At 39.6% G+C, this 27,999-nt stretch overlaps 1 protein-coding gene and 2 pseudogenes across 1 annotated transcript in view; 2 read left to right on the top strand and 1 right to left on the bottom strand.

The window, feature by feature from the left end:
* The window catches only part of Gipc2 (GIPC PDZ domain containing family member 2), a 438,776-nt gene that overhangs the window by 212,731 nt on the left and 198,046 nt on the right, over positions 1-27,999 (bottom strand). The window lies entirely within an intron of this gene.
* Positions 2,204-2,311, top strand: LOC147827610 (small nucleolar RNA U13; annotated as a pseudogene).
* Positions 4,589-6,609, top strand: LOC147827609 (ankyrin repeat domain-containing protein 26 pseudogene; annotated as a pseudogene).

Here is a 27,999-nt window from a genome sequence, read left to right as displayed (position 1 = left end):
GAAGTCTGCTGTGATTCTGATGGGCTTTCCTTTGTATGTGATTTGTTTCTTTTCTCTGACTGCTTGGAGAACTTTGTTCTTCTGTTGTGTTTCTGGAATCTTAACAATTATATGCCTATGTGTAGATTTTTTATGATCGAGGCTATTTGGAGTCCTATATGCCTCACTTATCTGTATGTCAAGTTCTTTTCCCCTGCTTGGGAAGTTTTCTGCCATTATTTTTGTGAAGAGATTTTTTATGTCATCTCCACTCTCTCCTGTTTCTTCATTGACTCCAATCAGTCTTATGTTATTCTTCTTTGCATCATCTAGCAGCTGCTGGATTGATTTCTCCTGTTCCCTTGTAATTTTGCAACAATTTTTCTTTTCCTCATCATTAATTGCAATCTTATCTTCTATATCTGAAATTCTGTCCTCACACTGGTTCATTCTACTGTGTAGACTTTCAGTGGAGTGTTTCATGTTCTGGAAATCTATTTGCATCTGTTTTATGGATTCCATTTGTTTCTTATGTTTGGATTCCATCATGTTCCAGAGCTCCTCTCTAGATTTATTAATCATGTCTTGCACTAGGGGTACAACTTCTCCTGTTATCTGAGAAATTATTTCTGATTTCATTTTTTCCAGATCCCCTTTTGTTGCCAGTTCAGTGGGTCCAGGTGTTTGAGTATCAGAGTGTTCCATCTCATTTCCCTTTGGGGTTGGTGTATGTGATCTGGAAGTCTGGTTTTGAGACTTGTTTATGTGTTTTCTCATTTCTACTGGGGCAGGAGGCTTTTAGCACCTGCACGGATTACCTCCTCTGAGCTGCGTGAGGTGGGACAGGGGCCAGGAGAATTAGTAGGGATGGTGACCCAAAAGCCCTTTCCTGTGGGCTGGGAGCAGCCAGAGGGATGGTGGCTGGGAAAGTCCTTCCTCTGGACCAGGAGCAGTGGGATGGTGGCTCAGAAGCCCCTTCCTCTGGGCCAGGAGCAGCGGGACAGAAGGTGGCCCAAAAGCCCTTTCCTCTGGGCTGGGAGCAGTGGGAGGGATGGTGACCGGGAAGCCCCTTCCTCTGGATCAGGAGCAGTGGGACGATGGCTCAGAAGCCCCTACCTCTGGGCCGGGAACAGTGGGACTCAGTACCTTGGTCTGGTGGTCTGGTGTCCTCTGCATCTTTGTAGTGTGTAATCAGGTGGCTGCCTGTCTGCAGCGGGGTGATTCAGTGTCTTCCGCATGACTCAGGACCTCGGTAGGGCATGCACAGACCTGCCTGTCTGCAGCGGGCTGATGCGGCGTGTGTTCCGTGCGACTGGGGACCTCAATAGGGTGTGGACACACTGTTTTCTACAGTGGTTGTACTAGTTTACATTTCCACCAACAATGTAAAATAATCTTGGAAGCAACCTATATGTCCATCAACAGGTGAATTGATAAAGAGAATGTAGTATTTACACACCATGGAGTACTATTCTGTCATAACAAAAAATAAACTTGAGTCATTTCCAGGAAAACGAGGGCATGATGTTAAGTGAAATAACATTGGGTTTTTTGAGAGACCCAAATTATAAATAAAGAGCAAAATAAAAAATAATAGGGAGTAGGGAGATAGATCTTTCTCAGATGGAAACAGGATCAAGACACGGAAGGAGGGGGAGGGAGGGGGGAGGAATTAAGACATGTTATGTACTTGGACCAGCTCCATGCAAAGAATGTAAACATTATGTACTGTAAACACATATTAATAATAAACATAGAATTACTTCCCAAAAGTTTTAGAATGTTTTCTTAATAGCCAGAATTCATGAAATCTCTTGCACCTTAAAACATCTAATTCTTTTTTACAGCAAATAGCATGATCATCCCTATTCCTGTAGGTTTCGGGAACCATTCTAGATGAGAGAGAAAATACAAACTAATAGAATATCTGCCTTTGTCCAATGACAAGAGCAATGACCTTATATCTACCGGATTCTTTCCAATCTTTCCTTGTTTGGTTTTTTTGTGTATTATGGTACTGATAGCTAGTTCTTCCCTGAAACTCTCAATTCTTTTTTCACTATCATTTCCCTTCCTATGCCCTTATTTACCCCTAACCTTCTCAGTCCTAAGACCCCTAACCTTCTCAGTCTCCTTTGCTGATGCCAGGAGAGGTGATTTAAGCAAAGAAGGATAAACTTCTAATGTGCTCCCAGGGTGAATCATTTTTATAAAACATACAAGAATTTTATAAAAGTAAGATATAAGGTATGATGACTGGGTTTTCTTGCCACTGTGGGAGACACTCCTCCTTTGAACCTTGTTAAAACATCAGCACACTGCCTATTTGATGGGGACCTTGGCAATAGTGGGACAAAAGGAAAGAACAGTAAAATGAAACCTGAAAAAAAAAGTAAAATATGTTCCCTATCTTTTGGAATCCAGTTAAAGGAACATTGAATTGGAGATCTAGTTACTGGAGATTTAAAGGGTTACATGTAAGTAGTCTCCATTCACTTCCACGTATCATCAAGTATTTCTTTTAATGCAGAGCAGAAATACTCCTATAGCCCACTGTGTCAACCTAATAAGTATCATGACACTAAGGTACCAGTCACTGGCCACATTGTGATAGAAACATGTCCCGTAACTCCCATCACCAGAAGGATGTGGAGAATAGAGAAAACTGAGGTTTGAAATGTACAGTGCCAGAATAAACATAGGAAAAAATGTTCAACATCACTGGTCATTCAAGAAATGCAAATGAAAACAATGCTGAGATTCCACCTCACCCCAGAAAGAATGGCTGCTATCAAGAAATCAACCAATAACAAATGCTGGTGGGCTTGTGGGGAAAGAGGAAGCCTGCTCCACTGCTGGTGGGAGTTCAGACTGGTTCAACCACTGTGGAAATCAGTATGGAGATACCTCAAAGAACTAGGACTGGAAGTCCCATTTGACCCCGCTATTCCACTGCTGGGGATCTTCCCCAAAGAATTAAAAGAATCATACCACAATGATATATGTGTGCCCATGTTCATAGCAGCACAGTTTGTAATAGCTAAAACTTGGAAACAGCCCAAATGCCCATCAGCTGGAGATTGGATAAAGAAAATGTGTTTTTTTATAAAATGGAATACTACTCAGCCATAAAAAATGAGAAATTAGAGACATTTATTTCTAAATGGATGCATATTGAGACCATACTCTTAAGTGAAATAAATACAACACACATGTGTAAATACCAAATAGTTTCTCTTGTGTGAGAAACTGAAAGTGTAAATAAGGACTAAAAGGTATAATAGATAATGTGAAATAGGAATAAAAGGGGCAAAGGGTAAGGGGAAGTGGGAGGGGTAGGGGAAAGGAAAGAAGGGAATGGAATTAATATGAGAAAATGAAAAAATAGAAACAAAGTCTTTGTAAATAGGGAGGGATGGAGAGGTTGAAGGGAGGGAAGGGGAAGGGAAAAAAATGAACCAAGAGAGATTATGTAAAGGTGCAAATTTCCAATGATGAATGTCATTATATTGTATACCTAAAATGTACCAATAAAATAAAATTTTAAAAAAAGAAATGTACAGTACCAGAAGCTAGTTTGTAGGATTTTTTTCTAATCATTAACTGGTTAAAATTATGAATGGAGGATTCAGTTCTCAGAAACATCTAATCTATAAGGAAGTTCTCTGTGATCAGAAATATATTCAATAAGGCAACATAAACAATAACTATATATAATAGAAGATTTATTATAATGCCTGATTTTGTAGACCATGCTGCAAATTGTCTGTATCTGATACTTTTTGTTTTATGCATCTCAAAAGATAAGTTCAAATCTCAGCATAATGGATCTATCATGTCTTGACCCAGTATAGTAGTTTAAATTTTGGAAAATAGGTGACAATATGTCTGGCATAACTCACATGGTTAGTGGGGCCAGGATTGAGAATCTGGTAGGTTTGAGTTAATATGATAAATGCAGGTCTAGATCAAGGAATGCAGCCAAAATGATCATCAAGGCCAGAGAAGTGCTTGTGGCTAACAAGATCTGTGTAGCCAGAGTGGTTGGTGGGGCAGAGCCTGGGAATGAAGCCAACAGAGCTGCCTTGTTTATCAATGCCAGCATTAAAGATTCAATCAGTACAGTTGCTATGTTTATTGGCCTAGGACAAATAATTCAGCTGTCTGAGCTGCTGTGTTCAACAGGCCAAAGATTTTGCAAGAGCAAAAAGAAGCCCAACTCCATAATCAGTTTTGTTTTGTGTTTTTGGTTTTGTTTTTTGCTTGAAATATTAACATATCCATCACAAAGTTTCCTTATCTACTCAGTATTGTAAAGTAAGCAAGAAATGAATTTCTTTATATCTGAACCAAATTTGGGGGTGCATTTGTGCTGCAGTTAATCTATTCAGGGACACACATACACACTATCTCTTATGTTATCTATAAAATCAAAATTATTGTACTCAGCCTGGGAGGCCTTGAAGATGAAGCATATTCCTATGAGAAAGTAAGGTTTCTCTTTAAACAAATAATAGAGATAGTATATTGTAGAGGTGTTCCAGACAGAGCAAGGATTTCACAGAAAAAAAGATATTTCCAAAAGACACAAACGCAAAAGTTGTTAGAGATGGAAGCAAGACTGGTACGAGTTGAAAGCGGTAAGCTCACAACAGTATTGGGATGAACATGAAACTTCAAAGATGACTGGGTTGGCTTAGATTTGAGATCTTGGCTCAAAACAAGGATAACTGCATGGCAGCACTAACCGCATGGCTCTGGTTAGAATTCTGATAGATTAAAATTGCTGTCATTTAGGTCTGGAGCACCCTCAAAAAGATCATGTGTTAAAGGGCTCGGTCCTCCAGTTTGGTGCTATTGAAAGATGGTGGAGATCTTTAAGAGGCAGGGCTTAGGGGTCCTCACCCTCCAGCGGGGAGCCAGTGGGTGTAGTGCGGGTTGGACTGAGCTGGGCTCCAGGCAGCCAGGGACCTCTCTCTCCACCCGCGCAGTTCTGTTAGTGTATTAAAAATATGGGAGGTGTTACATTCATATGCAGCATCAATAGAACTTTAAAAAGATCATGATGAACTGCTTATAGGGAAAACTGAAAAATTGGAAAATAAGGTTAGAACACTACAGAAGGAACTAACAGAAACAAAAGAAGTGAAATCACAGGTAAAATGTGTGAAACTACATCGAGGAGAACTTGGCAATTTTAGATTTCCTTTACAACAAGAAGAGAAGAGAAGAAGTGATAAGTTTTATGAAAAAAATAAAGAACAGTTTAAGAAAAAAAGAAGAGCAATATTATCAAGTAGTTGAAGCAAAACACCAACTTGGAATTTCTCTTACAACACTAGATATTGAACTGAAGACTGTAAGAATTAAATTGAATCTGGTTTTAGAGGAACAAAATGACACCTTGAGGCAACTTCCTCAAGAACAGAATTCCAGAATGTTACGATATGGGATTCTGGCAAATCATTTTTGTGAACAAAAGGAGATAGAAAGTGCAGAGAGAATATGAGTCCTGAGGTTTCTGTTAGTCAAGAAGATCTATTGCATAAAAAACACAGGTTGCAGGACGAAATTTCCAGGTTAAGACTAGAAATAGATGCAATAGAAAATCAGAACCAGGTAAAGGAAAAGAAATATCTGGAAGATACTGAAATTGCACATGAAAAGAATGCTGACCTACAAAGGACAATGAAACTGAATGAGGAAAGAATACTGCAATGTAATGGACAGCTTAATAGTCTCACAGTAGAAAATACAATGCTAAATTCTAAACTGAAGAATGAAAAATGAATCAAGGAAAGACTAGAAACAAAAATTGAATCATAGCATTCCAGACTGGCTGCTGCTATACACGATTATGATGAAAGTCAGACATCAAAAAGAGATGTGGAACTTGCTTTCCAGAGAGCAAGGGATGAGTGGGTTCATTTACAGGACAAGCTGAATTTTGACAGACCTAACCTAAAAGGTAACAATGAGATGCTTTCTCAACAGCTTTCTCAAGCTGAAAGAAAATTCAATAGCCTAGACATAGAGCTCCATAATATAAGAGATGCTCGTAAAAAAAATACTTCAGTTTTAGAACAGGTACAAAGAGACCTAAAGCAAATACAGTGTCAAATGAAGAAAACTGAACACATGTATCAGGATGAACAAGGGAAAGTGAATAAATATATGGGAAAGCGAGAATCTATAGAAGAGAGATTATCTCAACTACAAAGTGAAAATGCATTTCTTCGACAGCAGTTGGATGATGCTCACAACAGAGTTGATGATAAAGAAAGAATACTAATTAATATGCAAGACCAGTTTCATGGTATTGTGAAGAAACTTCCAGGTGAGAGTAGAAAACAAACTCTCACACTGGAAGACAGAAATAAAGAGTTAATCGATGAATGTAATCATTTAAAATAAAGAATATATCAGTATGAAACAGAGAAAGCAGAAAAAGAAATGTGGCAAGAGTTGGAAAAAAGTATGACTAGAGAAGTAAGAGAAACTACTGCTGAACTTGAGTCTGGATGCTTTAAAGTTTCTCCCACAAGGTCTGCTAATAAATCAGGCCAAGATCTAATTTCAGAAACATCACAAGAATATCTGGAGATTTTAAGGAGAAGATATAAGATCTGAAAAGATAATTTTATTTATTGGACTTTATATATATAATATTTTAATTATTTCCTATAAGGTGTATGATGTGAACTTTGTTCAAAGAAAACACTTTGTATTGTAGATATATAATGAAAATTTATATACTATTTGAAACTGTTTCTTGACATCTGTTACTTTTAGTATATGTGCTGCCGAAGTGAGCACAACATCTGTTACTTTTAAGTGATGTTTGCAAGTAAAAACCAGTGTTATTGAGGAAAAAAAAAGAGGCAGGGCTTAGCAGGAGGTTTTAGGTTGAGGGTATGTCCTCGAAAGGGATCATGGGATACCAGTCTCTTCCTCGCGATACTTTGCTTCTTGTCTGCCATGAGCTGAGCAGCTTGCTCTGCCATATGCTCCCACAATGATGCTTGGCCTTAAAAGCAACAGGACCAACCAACCATAGACTGAAACCTCCACAACCGAGCTAAAATAAACCTGTCTTCTTGTTAAATTGCTAATCTCAGTTATTTTGTGACAGCAATGGAAGGTAACTAACACAGCAACTGTCTGTAGCCAACTCTAAAAAATTAACTTGAAGAAACTTAACTGTTTATTTACATCTGCTGAAGAACAGTCAGGTAATCTAATTTGTAATACACAGCAACATTTCCAATCCCACTGCTTTTCTTGGTCCTTTTAATTAGTTCACTTGTATCTTACACATGAGGAAAAAGGCTCAAAGCTCTAAAATGAGGGAAGAAGCCAGGTGTCCTTCTGGGCAAAGTATCTCAGGTTTGAGTTGGGTAGCTAGTATCTGATTCCTGTACTACCAATTACAACCTGTGCCAACTCAGCTAAGTGCTGAGATACCTTTTTTGGAAAAGGGAGAAGGTTATCTATCTCACAACTCTGTTGTTAGGATTATAATTTTAACTGAGATAAGAGACTGGCAATAGGCTCAAGAAAACATCAGCAAATGTCACTCTGGAAGCAGGTTGGAAGTCACAGGCCAAGGGCCAGAGGAGTCTCAGGGGTCATTTTCTTGCAGCCTTCTATGGCACTCATGGGCTGGAGCAGAATCCAGTGTACCAGGTCGTTGCACTCCTGGTGTGGGCCCTCACCCTTTTCAAAGGAGCAGCATGGAGAAACAAACCTTGGGCTCAGGCACAGGCAGTGTGAGCACAAATGGCAGCTGGAGAGGAGGCTCCAGGGACACCCAAGGAGGACCACTTGCTGAGGGAAGCAGATGTCAGCCACAGCTTGTGTCTTGAGGGAAGAGGGAGTCCCTGTCCCAAGTAATTCAGATCATACAGCTCCCAGCTGTTGTCTAAAGCCACTCAAGAGGCTAATCTTACGGTTTGTCCCCACAACAGATTTGGGGCTAGAAGCTGTGTTTCTTCAGTCCATTCACTTTCATCTTGAATTGGTCAGGACAGATTAGACTGCTGCAGTAACAAACAGTTCCAAAATTTCAGAGACTTAAAATAATAAATTTATTTCTTGCTCAACCAGAGTCCATCACTGGTCCAAAACAGTCTCCAGGGCAGCTGGCCTCCATATGTTTGCTGGGCACTCAGCTGCCTCAGTTGAATGTCATCTCACTCCCTCCACACCGCTGCCAAAGGGAAAGAAAGACAGCTAGGGAAGCATTCTCAACTCCGGTGTTTCCACCCAGATGCCCCCTCTCCTCATGTTTCGTTGGCAATAGCAGGTCACATGGCCATACCCAGCATCACGGGAGCAGAGATAGCTGTTCCTCCCACAGTGCCAGGGAATGGGGTGAGAAACAGATGCCAGTGCACAGGAGTAACATCTACCATGGCTATCTCCAAATTTCATAGCAGTATGATTCAATGCATCATTTCCAATATGGAAACTATAACTGAAACTATTTTTCTTTGCTTTGAGAAAGGATGATAGTATATTGACTTTTCTTGATTATAACTTTTAGTAGTACGTTATCTTCTGTAACTGTGACAAAAATGTCATTTTTTAGCTATTCTGAATGTTTTCATTTGATTAAAACTGGAGTGGAGATGTTACTACCTCATTTTCATTCTAAAATAAGTGAGGCAGATTCACACAGAATGTTCTCAGGGTCACCATCCAGTAGTTGGCTCTCTGTATGGTTTCCAGTTCTCACTTCATTCCTGCTGGTCCACTATCACAATTAATCTTTGGGGACTATTTCCATAAAGAAGGGGCAACATGTCTCAAAGGTTGATCAGATAAAATAAATAGTAAAAATTTAAAATGCTATTAAATCTCTAAATCAAAATCAGAAATAACATTACTTAAAATATATATATAATTTGAAATGTTAACTGTAGCTAAAATTAAGTTTTGATAAATCATATATTAGTCAAAATATATATTAGTTAGCTCTCCTTGTAATATCCAGATATATGGAAAAGAGATGTGGTAGAGTTTTTTATACTGTTTAATTATTGCTTATTTCCTAATTTTTATCATCATCTGAGCATATCTACTCAAGGTCTTAAATAACCCTAATGAGCAGCATTTATGCAATTCCTTCTATGAGCTCACTCTCATTTTTGGCTCCCAGGAAAAGGAATGAAGTAGTCCAAAGTGAAAAATTACTCAAATTAAACCCATCTGCTGATACTAACATAATAGAGCTAACTTGGATGTCAAAGGAAAAAACAGTCAGGGTTTTACATAATACCTCTAGTTTTAGAAGTAGGAAGGACATGTGTTCATCTTAATTGAGCTATTTGGCTTTGCATTTAATCTCTGCAATGTGGATTGCCCAGTTACATTAAAATCTCACTTTAAAACTATGTGTTTGTCTTTTGTACTTGTCTAATGTCCCTGTGTTTAATAACAAGTTCAAGAGGGAAAAAGAAGAAAAAAGAGAGAAGGGGAAAAAGGGAAGGGAAAAGGAAGGAGTGGAAAGACAGGATGGAAAAGAAGTAGAAACAACTTGAAAAGTGGTGAATGCTCTGTGAAACAGATAAAGTCCCATTTGAAGTGTATATATCTGTAATCCTGGCATTATTATACATAGAAGTTTATTTTCCAAGCATTAAAGTTTTAAATGTTTTTCTCTTGGTAAAAAACTAATGTGACGTGTCAAAGAGAAAAGATCAAGCCACAAGATAACTTTGTAGCTCTTTGGAATCATTAATTTCATCTAAGCTGAAAAAGGAGTTTTGTTCCATACAATGGCCCTTCCATCTTTGCCCATTTTCCACTACGACTGGACCAGACATTGTTCCAAACTATATTTTCCTTCATGGCACAGCTTTCTGCTCTGTTTGCCTCTTACCGGATGTGTGCCTCTGAGCTGTGTTTTCACTTAGCTTTGTGATAAGAAAATCCAGTCTGTCAAACCAAAGAAATCAAATCACTAAAGTGACACTCGTGTTCAAAGTTTCACCAGGTGACATCATCTTAAGCGCTGCTTTTATCATCCAAGAAAGCAAATGCTAAATTTTAAAAAGTAGTAACAGAGTCCAGAATGAACTTGGAATCCTGTTAAAGTGATGGAACATTTTGTAAATATGTTTTTAATTTTGGTCAGCAAAACACAAGAGCATCTTACTAATGAGGCCCATTTTCTCTGTAACCTATATGTGGAAACTCGGTTTTGTGAAATACTCTGATTCATCAGTTCTTTTTCCCCTTCACATTTTTTGTTAATGAAGGAAATGCTACACATATCCACATACAGATTGAGTGACCAAAAATTTGTTCTGGCCCTGCCGGATATCAGTATGTTTCAAATTAACAGAGTTGGCATAAGACAGTGAACATATGGGACACGTTGACCCCCTGTGACCCAACAATTAAATTAATGCAGTTTTTCTCCTGGTACAAAAGTTTGAGCTAGTCTGCAGATCCAGAAATTCAGCAGTGTTACCAAGCATGCTCATAAAATGCAGCTTTCACTGGCACTAAAAGCCCTGAAAAATAAGCCAGAAGGTGAATGATTTGGAACTTGAACCTGACCTGAGCTGCACCCTTGCAGCACTGGGGTGGTAGTTAAGAGATACCCTCCCTGTGGCTTGTGTGACAGGGCTGGTAATTGGAGCCCTACAGCTGTCACCTGGTGCAGGTCATCACAACTCAATGCATCAAACCTGATCAGGAAAGAAGTGCTTACTCTGCTTGCCACTTTGAACTTGGAAGGTCAATGACTTAGCTGTTGTCCCCTCTGTTTTGCATTTCCAATCTCTTTAGATTGACCACTCTCTTACTGATAAACAGGGTGGGCGCTATTCCAACATACTAAATCAAATTCAAGGTTGACTGGAAAAATTCCCTTTCCTTCAGAGTGATCTTCCTTCTGACATTGCACTTATTCTCCAAATCCCTCTACCAGTCAATGATTCTTCTCCCTCGGGATCCCCCAAAAATGTCAACTGTGGTAGGAAAGGTATCGCACTGTGCAATTTGGACTTGATTTGTGAAGAAAGTACTTTATTCTTCCAAAGGGGTCAGGACATAGTGGCTGTGGCCCAGAGCTTTTTGGAACAGCCATTCTTGCTCCTTTATGTCCTAACCATGGCTGTTTCTGCACACCTGAGATAGGGCCAGCATGGCCCATGAAATGTAAAGTACCATCTGGTCCACCACCGAGAGGGTTTAGGAACTCCTGAGACACTGCAATGGGTCTCTGAAACACCTAGCAGGATGGAGAAAGAAGATGGGGAACATGAAGTAACAACACTTTGCACTTGAGGGGTGCTCTGTGTTTCAGGGAGGATCTCTGCCTGACAAACCCTCACAGTGCAATCTGCAGAGACAGAAACGACAGATTTAGGCACATGTAAGTGCTCAAGAAATACCTGCACCTGCATACATTCACTCATCCAACAAGATAGGGAGGCTTACTGTGTGTAACACACATTTTGTAGGAAATATGGGAAGAGCAGGAAGCCAGGAAAGTAATGAAACTCTGCCCTCATGGGGCTTTCATTGAGGTACAGGGAGGCAAAAGTAACCTTATAATTGTACACACAATTGAATGAAAGAAGTACAAAGACTAGTGGAGGGATACAGTTTCACGGAGCAGTCACAGGCTCCCTGACAATGAGACATTTCAGCGGAGTCCTACAGGAAGTGAAGGAGCTACAAAGACCCTGTGGGGTAAGGATCTTGGCAGGTCCCAAAAAGCCACTGGAGCACAGGGAGGAAAGAGTCCCAACAGGTCAGCAGCAGCAGCACTTAGGGCCCTGAAGACTGCGTCCGGGACTTCGAATTTGTCCTAAGCTCTGAAGAGTTTTACGGAAAAGAGGAGAATCTCACTTGCATGCAAAATGATTACTCTGCTTGCTGTGTGGATCACAGACTCTAGGGAGAGGAGCAAGGATATTTTCATGAAGGAAACCAATTGCTATGAAATCAAACAATAACAAAAAACTTCTCCCATACATTGTAAATGTTTTCTCTTTGGAAAACACCTTAGAGAACTTGTCTGGTTCTAAAAGATAAGGCTCACCACTTCCAACCTGGGACAAATCCTAGAAAGGAGAGGTTTAAACGGAGAAGAGTTTCATTGGCCTTCATAGTAAATGAACAAAACAATGTTGTCTTCCTCTGCTGGTTGGGGAAAACAAAAATGTGGGCCACTCTGATGTGACATAAAGAAGGAAGAGGCTGGGAGACAAAAGCAGTGGGAGCCACAGAGCTGGTAACAGGGACCTGAAGAGACACAAGTGGGTGGAGATGGCCAGAGAATGAGTGTGATGAAGTCTAATGTTCGGTTTCTAAGCTCTTTATATTGAGATGTAACCACCCACACACACTCTCCATTCCCTCCAAACATTCATGAAATACATCTGCAGCACAGATTATTTGGTATTATTGATGTTTTTAGAAAATTCTAACAGGGGAACAAGACAGAAGCAGGCTTCTTCATAATCTGTATGGGGAGAAATCTAAGTTCTCCCATTCACTCCACAATAAAAGGAAATACTGGCAATGGGCCCAGGAAGTAGCTCTAGGGTAGAACAATTGCCTAGAAAATATGAGCACTGGGTTCCATCCCTAGTATGATGAGGGGGGAATAAAACAGCACTAACATGTCATAGTGTGTTAGTTAGGAAATCAAGATACTTCATTTAGATGTTTTTTAAGGGCTGCTCTAAGAATGGTAGGAATTTGTGTTCCATCATGTACGCAGCCAAAATTTGGGTTACCTATGCAAGTTCAAATTAAGGAAATCAAGGCTGTAGTACAATAGGTGACTCTGCGTGTAGGTTAGGTCACACAGCTGGTTCCCTGGGAGGGCCAGAGTCCAAGCCAGGCTTCTCACTGCAGATCAAGTCCTCTCCAGCACAGCTGCATTGCGAACACAACTTTCCTGGGCCCAGCTGTGCTGATGGTGCATGAGCCAGATATTCCCAGAGACTCCAGTCACTTCCTGAGAGGAATTACTCACGTAGGAAAGCAGGCTAGCAGTTATTGCAAAAACCTCTAAGACTCTAATTTAAAGGGCATGAAAGCCTCCCTGAAGGACATTCTCTGAGACAAACATTTTAGGTCCAAATCTACCTGTTAGCAGATGCATGATGAATATTTTAATTCATTGATAAAGGAGCAATGGAGGAAAGAAAAAAATCCAACTAACCACAATGGGGTGCTCAAAGAGGCCTATGCCAGGTCAGAGCTCCCCAGGACTGTCCTGCTTGCCCCTCCACAGTTGGCTCTGCCAAAGAAACAGCCCCATCCCAGGTCACCAGACACACATGGGTAGACGGCCCTGCAGCAGAGGGGCTGGGGAATAGTAACAGGCTGAGAGAGGCCCCCCAAGTAGGCACATTCACTAGGGAAGGTCAATAACTTATCATCACTGTATTCAAGTAGAATTAATGATTCTGCAAATTTTTTTAAACTTTTTATAGAATCGTCCATTAGAAAAATTTTAGATAGAACAATGAAACTAATCAAGTTATAACTTACTTGATTTTAGAACTTATGTAAGTCGTTTAGCCTCTCTGGTCCCATTATCAGTAAAGTGGAAATCACAATGCCTATTTTATATGGCAGATATTAGAATTGGAGATAATATGAGGTACACCTGAAAATATAGTGTTTGTTTAATTTTTTTTAATTATGACAATAAAAGACACATTGCCATGAATCCCCCTCACTTCAAACACACTTTACTTATCCCATTGTTCTTGCCACTTTCTGAAGCAGTTCTGGAAGGCCTCTTTTATGTCTCTGGTTGCACTGTCGGGGCTGTTCCCACGTCCTGAATTGATTCAAAATGTTTACCTTTCATCGTCATTTTGACCTTAATGAAAGGCTAGAAGTTGCATGGTGCCAGATCCAGTGATCAAGGTGGATGAGGACACCTTGTAATATTTTTACAAGCCTGTCTTTTTGTTGGACGCCATTCAGCAGCAGCATTCATTGCAATTTTTATCACACCTTGTGAAGACACTCATGAAAAGCACTTCCAGAACTGCTTCAGAAAGTGGCAAGAACGATGGGATACATGTGTTCAAAGAGAGGGGGAGGATTTTAAGGGGGATTGATGGCAATGTCTTTTACCGTAATATATTCTTTTAATCTGAACATGCACTGTATTTTTCAATCACTCCTTGCACATATAGTGTGTAACACTGTATGCGGTACAGATGACACTAATAAGTAGCATCCATTACTGATAACTAGTAATAACAATAATCACTTGAAGCAAGAAGAGTAGGCCCCACACTGAGGCTGTGGTAAAGGACACCCACACAATCATGGAGCACCCTAGAAAGTGCTGCTGGCAACAGTCACATTTCAACCTAAGGATGCTGGATGCTCCCTTGGGTAATTCTTTCCATGAATACAGGAACCCCAAAGGCATAACATGTTCAAGACAATTGTAGGGCTTCAAATTTCTACAAGCAGCATAAATATCTCTCAGCACTCTGATCTGTTTCTGTCCCCAGACAAGGACAATATGTAAACATCATAACCTCAGCTATGGCCATGAAAACCTTCATGATCACCAGATTTGAGAAATAGAAGCCATAATTTACTTTCTCCATCGGTGCAAGCCTTTGAAACCTCTGTTTGTGCAACTAAGTTTGACAAGGTCAAAACAAAGTGCAGGAAGTCATTTCTGAAAATGTGCAGGTCTGAAGGGCAAGGCAACCCAACACCCTGTGGAACCGAGCCTGAGCCACTGTCCTGGCAAATGTCACAAGAAGCGGGTTCCACAGAAGGCCACACAGAAAAGCTCCTCTACCCCAGAGATCTGGGTCTGGTCTGAACTTTCACCATTTACCAGGCACATAAATTCATGCAACTCAAATACCTTCTCTAAGCCCCTCCACCCCGATCTATAACTGGGGATTAACACTGACCTACCAGCTTTATTGGAATAATGAAAAGATGCACATAAATGTGTTTTATAAACCACGAAGTGCAAACTATTACTATTATTTGTCTGTTCTGCACCACACACAGCAAAGCAAGTAAGTTTTTGGTTTATGAGTGTCCAATAAACTGACAACTAGAGTATTTTCTGCTTTTGTTTGATTATCTCCAGGATGACCTTGATCCTGTTTTATATGAGTTCCTAAAATGGAGAATAAAATACACACTTGGCCACTAGTAAAGTCCTAGGCCACTGAGTGACCCTGCATTTAGGGAGTACATTTTCACCACACTCATGGTATTATTACAGATACAAACTTCACTGTGGACAGGACAAACAGGGCTCCCTAAGCAAAACCTTCAAACTTGTGATTGGTCTTTGGCAACAGCTGTCTTCTCTCCTTAAATATCTTAATCTTCCTCAGTGCTAGACTCCCATTGGCAGAATATTGCAGCCTATTGTCTTGAGGAAGGACTCCCCAAACTTTGAGCTTTTTTAGTCCACCGTCTTTCTCTCTCTTATCAAAGTGGCCCTGTTTCAAACTGTACTTTTTTTATAAGGCCTAAGTTCTACTATTGAATGACAGCAAGGTCTCTTCCAGGTAAAGGATTTTCATTTGGACCTTCTGGGGTTGGTTGGTTGGTCCAAGACCATGTTTTGCTAGATTATCCAGACTGGCCTTGAGTTCTTGGGCTCATCTGATCCTCCTGTCTCAGCCTGCAGAATAACTGGGACTGCAGGGATATGCTATGGTACCCAGCTTCATTTGGGCCTTCTTAGGTAAGGCTTAAATCCTAAAGGAGAAATGACAGTGACAGGAAATTTTGAAAACCTTCACAAGAGGTAGATGAGGAATTCACAGAAATCCTTGGTATTTATTCATCAGGTTGTCTTCAGCACCCATTGTGGATGAGAAATAAGAGGGGAAGAGAGGGGATTGCAGAGATCATGAATGCAGTGTGTGATGAGTGGCTGAGTGGGATAAGTGGCCTGGATAACAAGTCAGGGGAAAAAAGGCTGTGTTTGTTCAAACCCCAGCAGCTCTAACTAGGTCAACCCATACCAGTTACATCAGGCTGCTAACCAGCAGAGTCCCAGCTACAACACAACATGTCAAGTTGCAATTAAGAACTAACTGCCAAGAAAAAGGATTGGATGGAAAATGAAGAAAATACTCTTGCCCTCAAAGATCTACCAATCACATAGGGAAAATGACCCAGAAAGCAGTTTCTAATATAAGCAGAGATTGGCCAATGGTTGATCTAATCAAAAATCACTAATACCAGATAAATATGAGAAGCTAAAAGAATTTTATCTTTTACCAAAAGAATGTGTGTACCACATAACACTAGTAGTAAAGGAAATAAGCTTGTGCCCATCAGGAGCAAAATTCTAAGGATGTTGGCAAGTAGAAAGCTAACAACTGAACCCCTAATCCTGAGGTGGGAAAAGTGGGGCATTTGGAGTAACAGTTTCTTTACTACAGTAGAAGTAACTGTTCAGCAGTAGTTCAGTTTATGAGATCAGCCAGTTTCCAAAAAGCCTATCCTGTAAATTCTTAACTGTGGTCATTTTAGGGAAGACAATAGAAAAACAAGTTGTTTATCCCCTTTGTCTTGATCAGTCTGTCTTCCACTGAGCTTTAAGATTTACCAAAATGCAGCTATTATCTGACAGGCTGTGAGGCACCACTGGAACCTAGCAATGAAGTGCAGGAGATACCTGCAGTGAAGATTCTAGAAGAGGGCTGGTAACTTGGGCTTGGTGGGAGTGGTGAAAATGGAGAGGGATATGGAAAATCTGGAGGGTATTTAGGCAATCACATCCAAAGGAGTTTTAATCATATATTGGAAACATGAATGAGGCAGTTTTCACAGCTAGTTGGATTGTAGATTGAAACAAACAAACAAAAAACATTGAAAAAGAAACCAGCTTTGAAAGAAAATCATCAGTTCTGTCTTGGACTTGTTGAAGTTTAAGTTCTTCCTGTGCCTTAAACGTCCACTGAAGTCCAGGCCATAGACGCTCATGAGGGCAAGACTCCATTTGCATTTCAGACGAACTAAAGAGTCAGACAAAGTGGGCCTTAGATCAAACCTTGAAGAACCATTGTATTTAAAAGCCAAGAGGGAAAAAATGTCAGATAAATCTTAGAGGGAAAAAAAAAACATACAACTCAAGAGAAGGATGAGAGGAAAGGAAATAAAACAGACTGAGAAGGGGATTTAGGGGTGGGGAAGAGTCCGGAGCGTGGATGCAGCAGAAGCCAAAGAAGGAGACAGAGGTCTCGAGCCGCCCAGGGAGCAGTGAGTACAACCATCTGTTGGGACAGAAAATGGAGGCATCTGGTCACATTGGCAAAACTGTTTCCAGTGAAGGATGGCACCAATCCAACAAAGATGGCCTTTAGGCCCCCACTACATTCACTGAGTAACTATTTGTTAAGAACTATGACCCCACGTGAGATTATAAGGGTGAACAAAACCAAATCATTCTCTGCCTCTATTTGACTAACATTCTACTGGGACCATACTAATGCAGGCTATGTCAAGCATTAGGGAAAAATCAAACAAGGAAGCAAGGTGAAGATTCACAAGCATGCAACACAGGCAGCCTATGCTCATAACGGGACAGGAGAATTGAAACCAGTGGCAGTGATGCTTAAACTGAGACCTGAAGGACAAAAGAAGGCATCAGGGAACGATGACCTCAGACACAGGGAACCTTGAACACAAAAACTCTGCACCATCCAAAAAGTCCTTTCACCGAGGAATTTCTAGAAGAGCATGGTGGATCAAGTTTAAAGAACAAGAAAAGTATAGGCAAGAGCTCATCATAATACTTTGTAAAAAGAAAGGTAGGGGGAGACATAAACAGTGTTAGTGTGCTAGGTCATCATAACCAAAGGCCAAGACTGGGTGGCTTTGACAACAGAAATTTACTTTCTCATGAATCTAAGGCTGATTTTCTCTGAGGCCTTTCTCTTTGGCTTGAAAATGGCCACCTTCTCCCTGTGCCTACCTGGTCTTTCCTTTGTACCTGTCTGCGTCCTAATTTCTTCTTATAAAGACAGTAGTCATATTGGATTAGGATCTGCGCTGATAACCTCATTTTAATATAATGGTCTCTTTAAAGATCCTGTCCTCACATATATCCAGACATACTGGGAGTCAGTATGAATCTGAGGAAACATGATGAAGCCCATAACTCTTGTGCAAACAGGAAGCCCATGAAAAGCACTTAAGCAAGAAAATAACGTAGACCAATGTATATTTTAAGAGCAATGTGGCAACAGTATATGAAAAAATGGAGAAAAGTGAATAGAGGGATAGGAGCAGAAATTATTTCAATAATCTAGACATCAAAACAGACTTTCTTAAAGTACATTAATACATTTTTATTTTTAATTGACACATAATAGTTGCACATATCTATGGGATACAGTGTGAAATTTTAGTACACATATACAGTATGTGATGATCAGATTGGAGTAATTGACATATAGATAGGTCTCATGTCTTGGTATTGGAACCACTTAAAGTCTCTCCACTAGCTATTTTAAAATATACAAGTAATTGTTCTCAGCCATAGTTGTCCTAGTGTGCTCTAAAACATTAGAAAGTTATTTCTCCTATCTAATTACACCCCTGACCCCATTAACCTTTCTTTTTTTATTCCCCCACCCTCACATGCTTTCCAGGCTGTGATAATCACAATTCTATGGGCTACTCTTTAGCTTCTACATAGAAGTAAGAACTTAAAGTTCATGAGAACATACAATATTTGTCTTTCTGTTCCTGACTTATTTAGCTTAATATAATGTCCTTCCATTCCATCCATATTGCTGCAAATGACAGGACTTCACTCTTTTATGGCAGCATAATATTCCACTGTGTATATATATATAAAATCACATTTTCTTTACCCATTCATCAGTCCATGAACTCTTTGATTCCATGCCTTGGCTGTTGTGAATAGTGCTAAAATAAACATGAAAGTGCAGATGTCTCTGATTTCATTTCCTTCATATGCATATCCAGGAGTGAGACTCCTGGATTATACAGCAATTCTATTTCTAGTGTTTGAGGAACCTCCATATTGTCTTCCATAATGGCTGGGTTAATTTACATTCCCACCAATGGTACAGAAGAGTTCTGCTTTCTCTCCAACGTAACCAGGTTTGTTTCTATGTTTTATTGTTGTTTATTTGTTTGCTCTCTCATTTTGGTTTGTTTTTGTCTTATCTGTTTGATAGCAGCCATTCTAATTGTGATGAGATGAAAACTGTGATTTTTATTTGCATTTCTATGATGATTAGTGATGTTAAGCATTTCTTCATATATTTGTTCATTTTTATATCTTCCTTTGAGAAATATCTATTCAGGTTACCAAAATAAATACAGTACTCAACCTGGAGCCCACAGGTAAGCTAAGTGGGAATGTTTCACAATTTCCCCAGTGCTGGATTTATAGGATTTTTTGAGGCTGCATATATACCCATAGTGTGACTTAATTTCAAGACCTGTCACATTCAAGGAGCACAGTGAAATAGCAAAAATAAAAATAATTGGGAAACCCCGTGTTTTAATATATTATTCAAAAAGATTCAAACACATAATGTTTAAAGGCACTGATGAAAATCCTTTTATTCTCTTGCCCACCTTGCTCCTTTCCTACAGATAGGCCAACAACTCTTTCCTCAAAACTTCCAGGCAAAACTGCTCTTCAATCACTCCTCCACCGCCCAAAGAATTGTTTTCTTCTCTCCACACAGCCATCCCTTCCTTTCTAAGAACTTTATAATGTGCATCAACTTAGCTTCTTTTCTGCATAAAGAAATCTTTGCAGGGAGAGATTTGCTTAGACTGAGGATACTATTTATTAGACAAGAGAGTAGTGGGAAATACCTCTAATCTTTTCATAATCATTTTAATAATCTTTACATAATCATGTCTGTCTAATCACATGCATTTTCTTAGGGTCTGGGTTTTCATAGGGGTTGGTAAATATGTCCATAACCATCAAAAGAAAAGTGGTCACAGAGGGTGAAGGGGGAGAGACAGTGGTTGTTGAACTAAGCAAGGTCATCTGACCATTCTCTGACGGTTACAAGGGTGCACAGATGACCCTGAGGTCTGTGGTTGTCCACCCTGCCCACGCTGCCTCCCAACCCAACCAACTGTGCCCTGAGGAGACTGCAAACAAGGCTAACAAATGATTGGGTGTCACCTCAAAGGACAAGACTCTTGTAAATAAACATATTCTGCTTTGAACATGATCCAGTAAGAAACCCTGGGAGAACTGCTGATTTAAGTCATCCAACCCGAGACTAAGTAATGTTTTCATTCCAGCCAAATAAGAAGTTAATGAAGATATGTAAACAGTGATTCTATGAGACCGCTAACCTGCGGTGTGCAGACCATTCCAAGACCTTGGTAAGACACAAAAGAAATGCAACACAAAGTGTAAGAGATGGAAATGAAATGCAACTAACTTCATCTTCCTTTTCAAGCTAATTTCTTCACACCCTCCCAGTGCAAAGAGAGGAGGCTTGGATAAATGTGTCATCTATTGTCCCCACGAATGAGTTCTATCATTTCACTTGTAACATTATTATTAAAATTATCTATTTCCTCAACCAAATTGTGGACCTGTAAACTTATATGGAACAGGAAGGATCTTTTTATCTTTTTTTCTGAGCAGGTCGAGCAAGTCGGTACTTAAAAGGTTGGTAAATACTCACTGATAAGCCTGACTTCAAATTTTATATAGTTTCCATCATACTATCCTGTATCTTAGAATAAAAAATAAAAACTAAGTAACTGATTTAGCTATGATTTAGTATGACAAGTACGGCAAAGAAGCTCTTTCCAAACAGGAATTGGAGCTATCCTCAGTCCAAATTTCTGCCTAAGGTTTAAGTAGTTTCATTTCCTTGAAAAGCAGTGGGGATGGGGGGTGGGAAGTTGATGGAAGCCAGTGGAGGAACTAAGGAAAGGATGCTTCATCCACGCCAGGCATCTGTGAAAGCAAGTTCTCATCTCACTCGACCTTTGGAAGAGAACTTTCCCAAACCTCTTCTAACCATATCCCATCCAAAATTTCCCTCTGAGTCATCCAAGAGCAATGCACACGTAGGTAGAACAATAAGTTATTGCGACAATGTTTTTCTTAAGTACCACCAGCGTTACAACATCTTAATCAGGCTACTCATGGATTGAGACTGCTACCTCAGGATATAGAGAAGTCTAACATCTGAGACCCATTTAGTGGAAGCAAAAAAAAAGGTCTATGAATCCACCTGCATGAGAACCAGCTACCAGGCTGTGTGATGTACAGATTTGATGTCTGCTCTAGATCTAGTCAATAAGAGTCCCTGAGGTTGTGGGCCAGAGAGAGCCCCCCTCTTAACAAGGTTGGGTAAACTCATCTATCAAAACTCAGCTCAGAGGTTCTATCTTCAGGGAAGCCTTGTGAAATCCTCACCCCAGTTACTGAGCTGCCCCAACACCTTCTGTCATTGTGCTTACCACATTGGCTGTCTCCCCTGCTACACTGGGTTCCAAGTGGGCAGCACATTTGTCTTCTTGCTCACAACTGATCCTCAGGGTGTTGAATAGCATTGATGAATGGTTTTCACTTACTGTAAAGATGAACAGGCAGAATGCTAGGGTTGCAGCTCCTGTCCAGTGCATGCAAGATTCTTGGTGGTATGGCCCCATCTACCTTTTCAACCTTCTCTCCCCCAAATCTCTGCTTCACCCTCAATACTCCAATAACATTCACCTGCATGCTCCTTGCACACTCCTTTAATTCCCTGTGCTTTTGCTCAGTGTATCCCTTTTCCTCTGAGCATCCATCACTATGTGCTTTTTCTCCCATTCACACCATCCGCCATATATACTTCCCGGCCACTGCCTGGATAAGTGCTACTCATTCTTTGTAAGTTTCTGCTCAGGCGTCTCCTCCTTTAGGAAACTTCCTCACTCCTGGTACTTGAAAAAGAGAGAGAGAGACAGAAAGAAAGGAGGAAGAGAAGGAGGAAGGGAGGGCAGAGGGAGAAAGAGAAAAAAGAAGAAAGAGAACCTCTTCAGCAAAAACAGTGATGCATATTTCTATTCTCTCTCTCTCTCTCTCTGCCTCTCTCTCCCCAGACAATAAACTCCTTGAGGATATGGGCCATGATTTATTCATCTATCCATATCTAATTTCTATCCTGACCTGGGCACAGAGTACCTATTCAACAAATTACTGTCTAAATAGCAAACAGAGCCAAACACTTAGGTACAACTGTACAGCCAAACAGAAAACAGTGCATCTGAACCCTGTCCCAATTGGTGACTGGGTAAGTTGATGCCAACAGAGCACCAAGAGTTGAGGGCATATTTGCATAAACCCAGGGTCTTATTACACTGGCAAGGAGGCTGAAGCCAGAAAGTATCGATAGCTGTTCACACTCCAAACCAGGTAGAGAAAAAATAGAGGATTCCAAGAGTTACTAAGTCAGGGTGCAAAATCTGGTACAGGTCAGGACCAGAGACCAGGCAACACAGAAGGAAATCTAGGTGGGGGAGGGGAGTCCAAGATAAAGTCCAATCAACAATGAGTCAGTCACTGTGGCTTCTGGGTAATTAAGCCCTCAGCTGCTTCAGTGATCCAGTCTAGCATCTTAAAGCTACAGCGCTCACTGCATAGGACTTGAAATCATTCATTGCTAAATTCTAGGTTGAAGGCATGGAAATTATATGTTTTTTACTAAGAGCCCATTGTTCTGGTTTCCTACTGTTACTTTAACAAATTAGCACAAAGTTAGTGGTCTAGGAAATCACAAATGTGTTATCATGCAGTTCTGGAGAAATCCAAACAAAAATCTTAGCAGCTAAAATCTAAGTATCAGTAGAGCTGTGTTCCTTCTGGAGGCTATGGGGCAGAGTCTGTCCCTGCTTCTCCAGCTTCTGGGGCTTGCCCACTCTTTGGCTTGTGGCTCCTCCCAACAATGGCATGGCTGCTTCCATCTTCACATCTCCTCCACCCTCTTGCTCTTACCCAGATGCCTTACTGGTCAAAGAACCTATGGTTACATTGGGCCCACCCACATACTCCAACATAATCTCCCCCTCTCAAGGCTTAATCACATTTGCAAAGTACCTTTTTTGCCATGTAGGCAACATTCTCAGGTTCCTGGGAGAAGGTAACATATTCACCGGTTCTGTGGGGGCCATTGTTTTGTTTACCACACCCAGCTCCAGGAAAATATACTTCTAAAATGGAATCCAATTTTAATAGGAGCAAAGAGTATATGACTGAACTTCCAAGTAGTGACAGAAAATGAAGGAAGTGACACAAAAATTTGAAAATCAAGAAGTAGAGAAAGGGAAATTAGAATTGTGTATAATTTATGCTTTCTCTTGGTTTTCCCCAGTTAAAAATCTAAACATAAAGGTGACACTGTCATTCTTTTTTTTTATTACGTTTATTGGTACATTTTAGGTATAAAATACAGTTACATTCATCATTGGGATCGTGTACCTTTACATGAGTATCTTCTTTCTCATGTTTTTCACCTTCCCCTGCACTCCCTTCACCCCCTCCACTCTTCCCTATTTGCAAAGACTTTGTTTCCATTTTTTCCTTTTCTCATATTTTTTCTTTTCCCTTCTTTCCTTTCCCCTACCCCTTCCACTTCCCCTACTCCTTTAGACCTTTTTTTCCTATTACACAATATCAATTATACATTTTTAAAATTACAATATCAAGATCTAGAAAACATTACTACAGATTTTACAGAATTTAAAAGGATATAGAAAGCATATTACAAAAATCTTTTTTGAAATAAATTGGACAACTTCTAAGAAGTACCTTGGAAGACAAATTAATGAAACTGACTCTGGAGGAAATAAAAAAATTGAATAGCACTTATTAAAGAAAGTATATTCCTAGCTTGAAAACCTACCTATATGACAACAACAGGCTCATATACATTTTAACTGATAAATTATATCAAATATTTAAAGCAGAAAGAAAAAGCCATATGATCCTGTCAGTAGTTGGAGAAAAAGCATTGGACTAAATTCTACAGCTGTTCATGGTAAAAGCTATCAGGAGCCTAGAAGTAGAACAGAACCTTCTCAACAGATCAAAGACATGTACTCCATACTGCCAGCAAAAATGCCTTATATGAATGGAGAAAATACAATGCTTTCTCCCTAAGGTGGGGAACAAGAGCAGATATGCCTATTCTTCATCTGTCCATTAAACTTTGAAACACAGGCCCAAACCAAAATAGTCTGGCAATAAAATGACACAATTAGGATAGGATTGGCAAGGTAGAAGTAAAATCTTTATATATAGATGAAATGATCATCTACAGAGAAAATACTAAGAAATCTCAAGGAGCCCCTAGAACTTGTATTTGCATTTAGCAGGATTAGAAAACACAAGGTATATATAAAAATTCAGGTCTATGTATACTTGCTATAAATGAAGAATTAGATATTGAAATTTAAAAATTACTAGGAGTACAAAGGACCTAGGAAAGTAAAAAGAAAAAGAAAACAGTGTTGGAAGACATTTAGTACATAATTTTAAGACTTCCTCTAAAGGAACAATAATCAAGACAGTGTTGGTATAAGGAAAGACATATAGATAGTTGGAATAAAACAGAGAATCTAGAAATAGAACCACACATATATGGTCTGCTGAGTTTTGAAAGATTATTTAACATTAAGATTTTATAGAACATAAACTTGATTCAAGAGCAAAGGAAAAGATAGTATTTTCAGCAAATGGCACTAGAACACCTGGCATCCTTATATAAAAAATTAACCTCAACCTTTTATTTCCATACATAAAAATAACTTGAAAGGATCTATGAACCTCAATATGAAAGACTAAAACTATAAAACTTTAAGGAGAAATTATAAGGGAAAATGTTTATGAATTTAGTATAGGCAAGAATTTCCTAGGATATAAAAAACATGATGCATAAAAGAAAAAAATTGATAAATGAGATTCCATCAAAATTTAGAGCTTTAAATGACATCATTAAGAAGATGGAAAGTAGTTCTTAAACAGACCATATTTATAATGCATATAACCTATGATCAGAATATATAAAGAACTCTTGCAGGTCATTAATAGACAACCCAATTAAAAAGTAGACACAAGAAGATAATAAATAGCCACTATAGCACAAGGAAAGGTGTGTAACACTAGAATCAGAAAAATACTAATCAGTACAATAACAAGATTGAATTATGCACTCATTATGGAGATGAAGTTCATGACTTTTTCTTTTTGTTGGATTCTCCCCCTTTACATTTAATTTCTTGTTGTGCCCAATGGATTCATTCTGCTGTGCTTCCTGGGGTTGTGATCCTCATTTTCTGCTCCCAGGATATTATCTAAAATTTTTGGAGTGCTGGTTTGGTATTCATGAAGTTCCTGAGGTGCTCTTTGTCATGAATGTATCTTATTTCTCCATCAATTTTGAAAGATAGTTTTGCAGGATACATCAATCTGAGTTGGAGGCTGTTTTCCTTTAGGGCTTGGAATAAGTCACTCCAAGCTCTTCTTGCCTTGAGGGTTTGTGTTGAGAAGTCTGCTGTGATTCTGATGGGCTTTCCTTTGTATGTGATTTGTTTCTTTTCTCTAACTGCTTGTAGAACTCTGTTCTTCTGTTGGGTTCCTGGAATCTTAACAATTACATGCCTATGTGTAGATTTTTTTTTGATCAAGGCTATTTGGAGTCCTATATGCCTCACTTATCTGTATGTCAAGCTCTTTTCCCCTGCTTGGCAAGTTTTCTGCCATTACTTCTGTGAACCATTTTTTGATGTCATCTGCACTCTCTCCTGTTTCTTCGTTGACTCCAATCAGTCTTATGTTATTCTTCTTTGCATCATCTAGCAGTGCTGGATTGATTTCTCATGGTCCCTTACTATTTTGAAGCAATTTTTCTTTTCCTGGTCACTAATTGCAATCTTATCTTCTATATCTGAAATTGTGTCCTCACACTGGCTCATTCTGCTGTGTAGAGTTTCAGTGGAGTTTTTAATCTCCTGGAAATCTGTATGTATCTGTTTTATGGATTCCATTTGTTTCCTATGTTGGGATTCCATCATGTTGCTCAACTCCTCTATTTTTTTAATCTGTGTCCTCTCTAGCTTTATTAGTCATGTCCTGCATTATGGGCATAATCTCTGCCATTATCAGAGAAATTATTTCTGATTTCATTTTTTCCAGATCCTCTTTTGTTGCCAGTTCAAGGAGTCCAGGTGGCTGTGTATCAGAGTGTTCCATCTCCTTTTCCTTTGGGGTTGCTGTAGGTGATCTGGAAGTCTGGTTTTGAGACCTGTTTACATGTCTTCTCATCTCGGGGTGGGGGGGTAGTACTGTTGGCGCCAGCACAGTTCACCTCCTCTGTGCTGGGAGCAGTGGAATGGCAGCCCAGAAGCCCCTTCCTCTGAGCTGGGAATGGAGGAATGGCGAACCAGAAGCCCCTACCTCTGGGCTGGGAGCAGTGGAACTGACACTGTCATTCTTAAAAGGTTTTTATCTCAATTTTTGATCCTAAAATAAGTCTTTTTTCCCTTTCAGAATAGTGGAACCAATCACAAGTCCAAATATTGATTGAAGGATACTTTCATTTCTTGTCAAGAGTCAAAATTGGAAAGAAACTTGAAAATCAACTTCCTAACCCTTGTTTATAGATATAGATGAAAGAAATGAAGGAGAGGTAGGCTAATAAAGAGGAGGAATATCTTTATCATTACTAGGAATGGTTAGAGATTTTCCAGGAATTCAGACACCTCCTCTTTTCTCTCTTTTTATCGTTCTTTCCTGTCACCATTTTGCCACAGAAGAGGGCATCATTTAGCATGAAGATGAGATTAAAATGAGGTCAGAAATTGTCTGGCTGTCACACTGGCAGCCATCTTAGATCCAACCTATTCTGAGTAGTTCACCTGAAGAGGAACTTGTGGCCTGCAGGCATCCAGTCCTCAAAGATAAACAAGATTTATGTGGGGTAGAAATTCAGCCAGGTCAAAAGACAGTACAAGATTAGAGCAAGGTAACAAATCTGTTCTGATGTTATCAGTTCAGGTCATATAATTTTTAAAGTGTTGAGGACTTGATGTTGTTTAAAACAAGGACTATGTTGGCACTAGGGAAGGAGCCTGTAGACAGAGCTAGAAATGTAACAGGAAAGTAAATAATAAATTGAGTCCCAGAGGAGATTAAGAAAATCAACAGTGTGGAAGGAAATGAGGGGATGTGTCTTTCTCAGAAACTGGAAGAAACCTGAGATGAAGTTGTGAAACTTAATGGGAAGTTATGGAATTTGATCCCTGAGAACCCTGAAGTGTCTCTCAAGAAGGACAAGATGACCATTAATTTTGGCAGAAGCCATACAAAATATTGCTTTGAGGACAATGATGAAGATTTGAAATAGTCACTGAGGACTATTAGGAGAGGGAGCCAGCCAGAATATCAATCAAATTTGAAGGTCCATTTAGGATTGGGGATCACAGATACATAGAAGCAAAACTCTAGGTAATTATATGAGGTTTTCCAATAGCCTAAATATAGAAAAGAAAGTGGATAGATAGGTTAGTCTACATTAGGGATTTGCAGGACTAATGAGTAAGAAAGGGGGGTAAGGCTAGGGTGTGTAAAAGATGCCAGGCTGAGCAAGCCATTGAAGCTACAGGGGAAGAGGAAGTCTGTCATCAGTTTAGGGAATTAGACAGATTTAAATATGGAGAGGCCAAGGCCAAATAGTGTACTGACTCTACCTACTAACTTAAGCAGGCTAAGACTAGAGACAGACAGACCATCAGGAATCTTTCTACTGATACAGAACAAGGACAATAAGGATCTCAACTAACAAAGATAGTGTATTAGGTTCTTGTGGCTCACCCCAACAAATTACCACAAACAAAATGGTTTAAAACAAGAGAAACACATTGTCTCTCAGTTTCATATTTCTGGAAACCAGAAGTCCAAAATCAAGGAAGTTGCCAATCAAGGATGTTGCCTGGGGCCCCACTGGGGAGCATATATAGGAGAACCCTTCTCAC

The sequence above is a fragment of the Heterocephalus glaber genome, unplaced genomic scaffold (assembly GCF_053883595.1).
Source record: "Heterocephalus glaber isolate CG9 unplaced genomic scaffold, H.glaber_assembly_v1.0 deba00001442, whole genome shotgun sequence".
NCBI classification, from domain to species: Eukaryota; Metazoa; Chordata; class Mammalia; order Rodentia; family Bathyergidae; genus Heterocephalus; species Heterocephalus glaber.
This window is presented reverse-complemented; position numbering and strand designations above follow the sequence as displayed.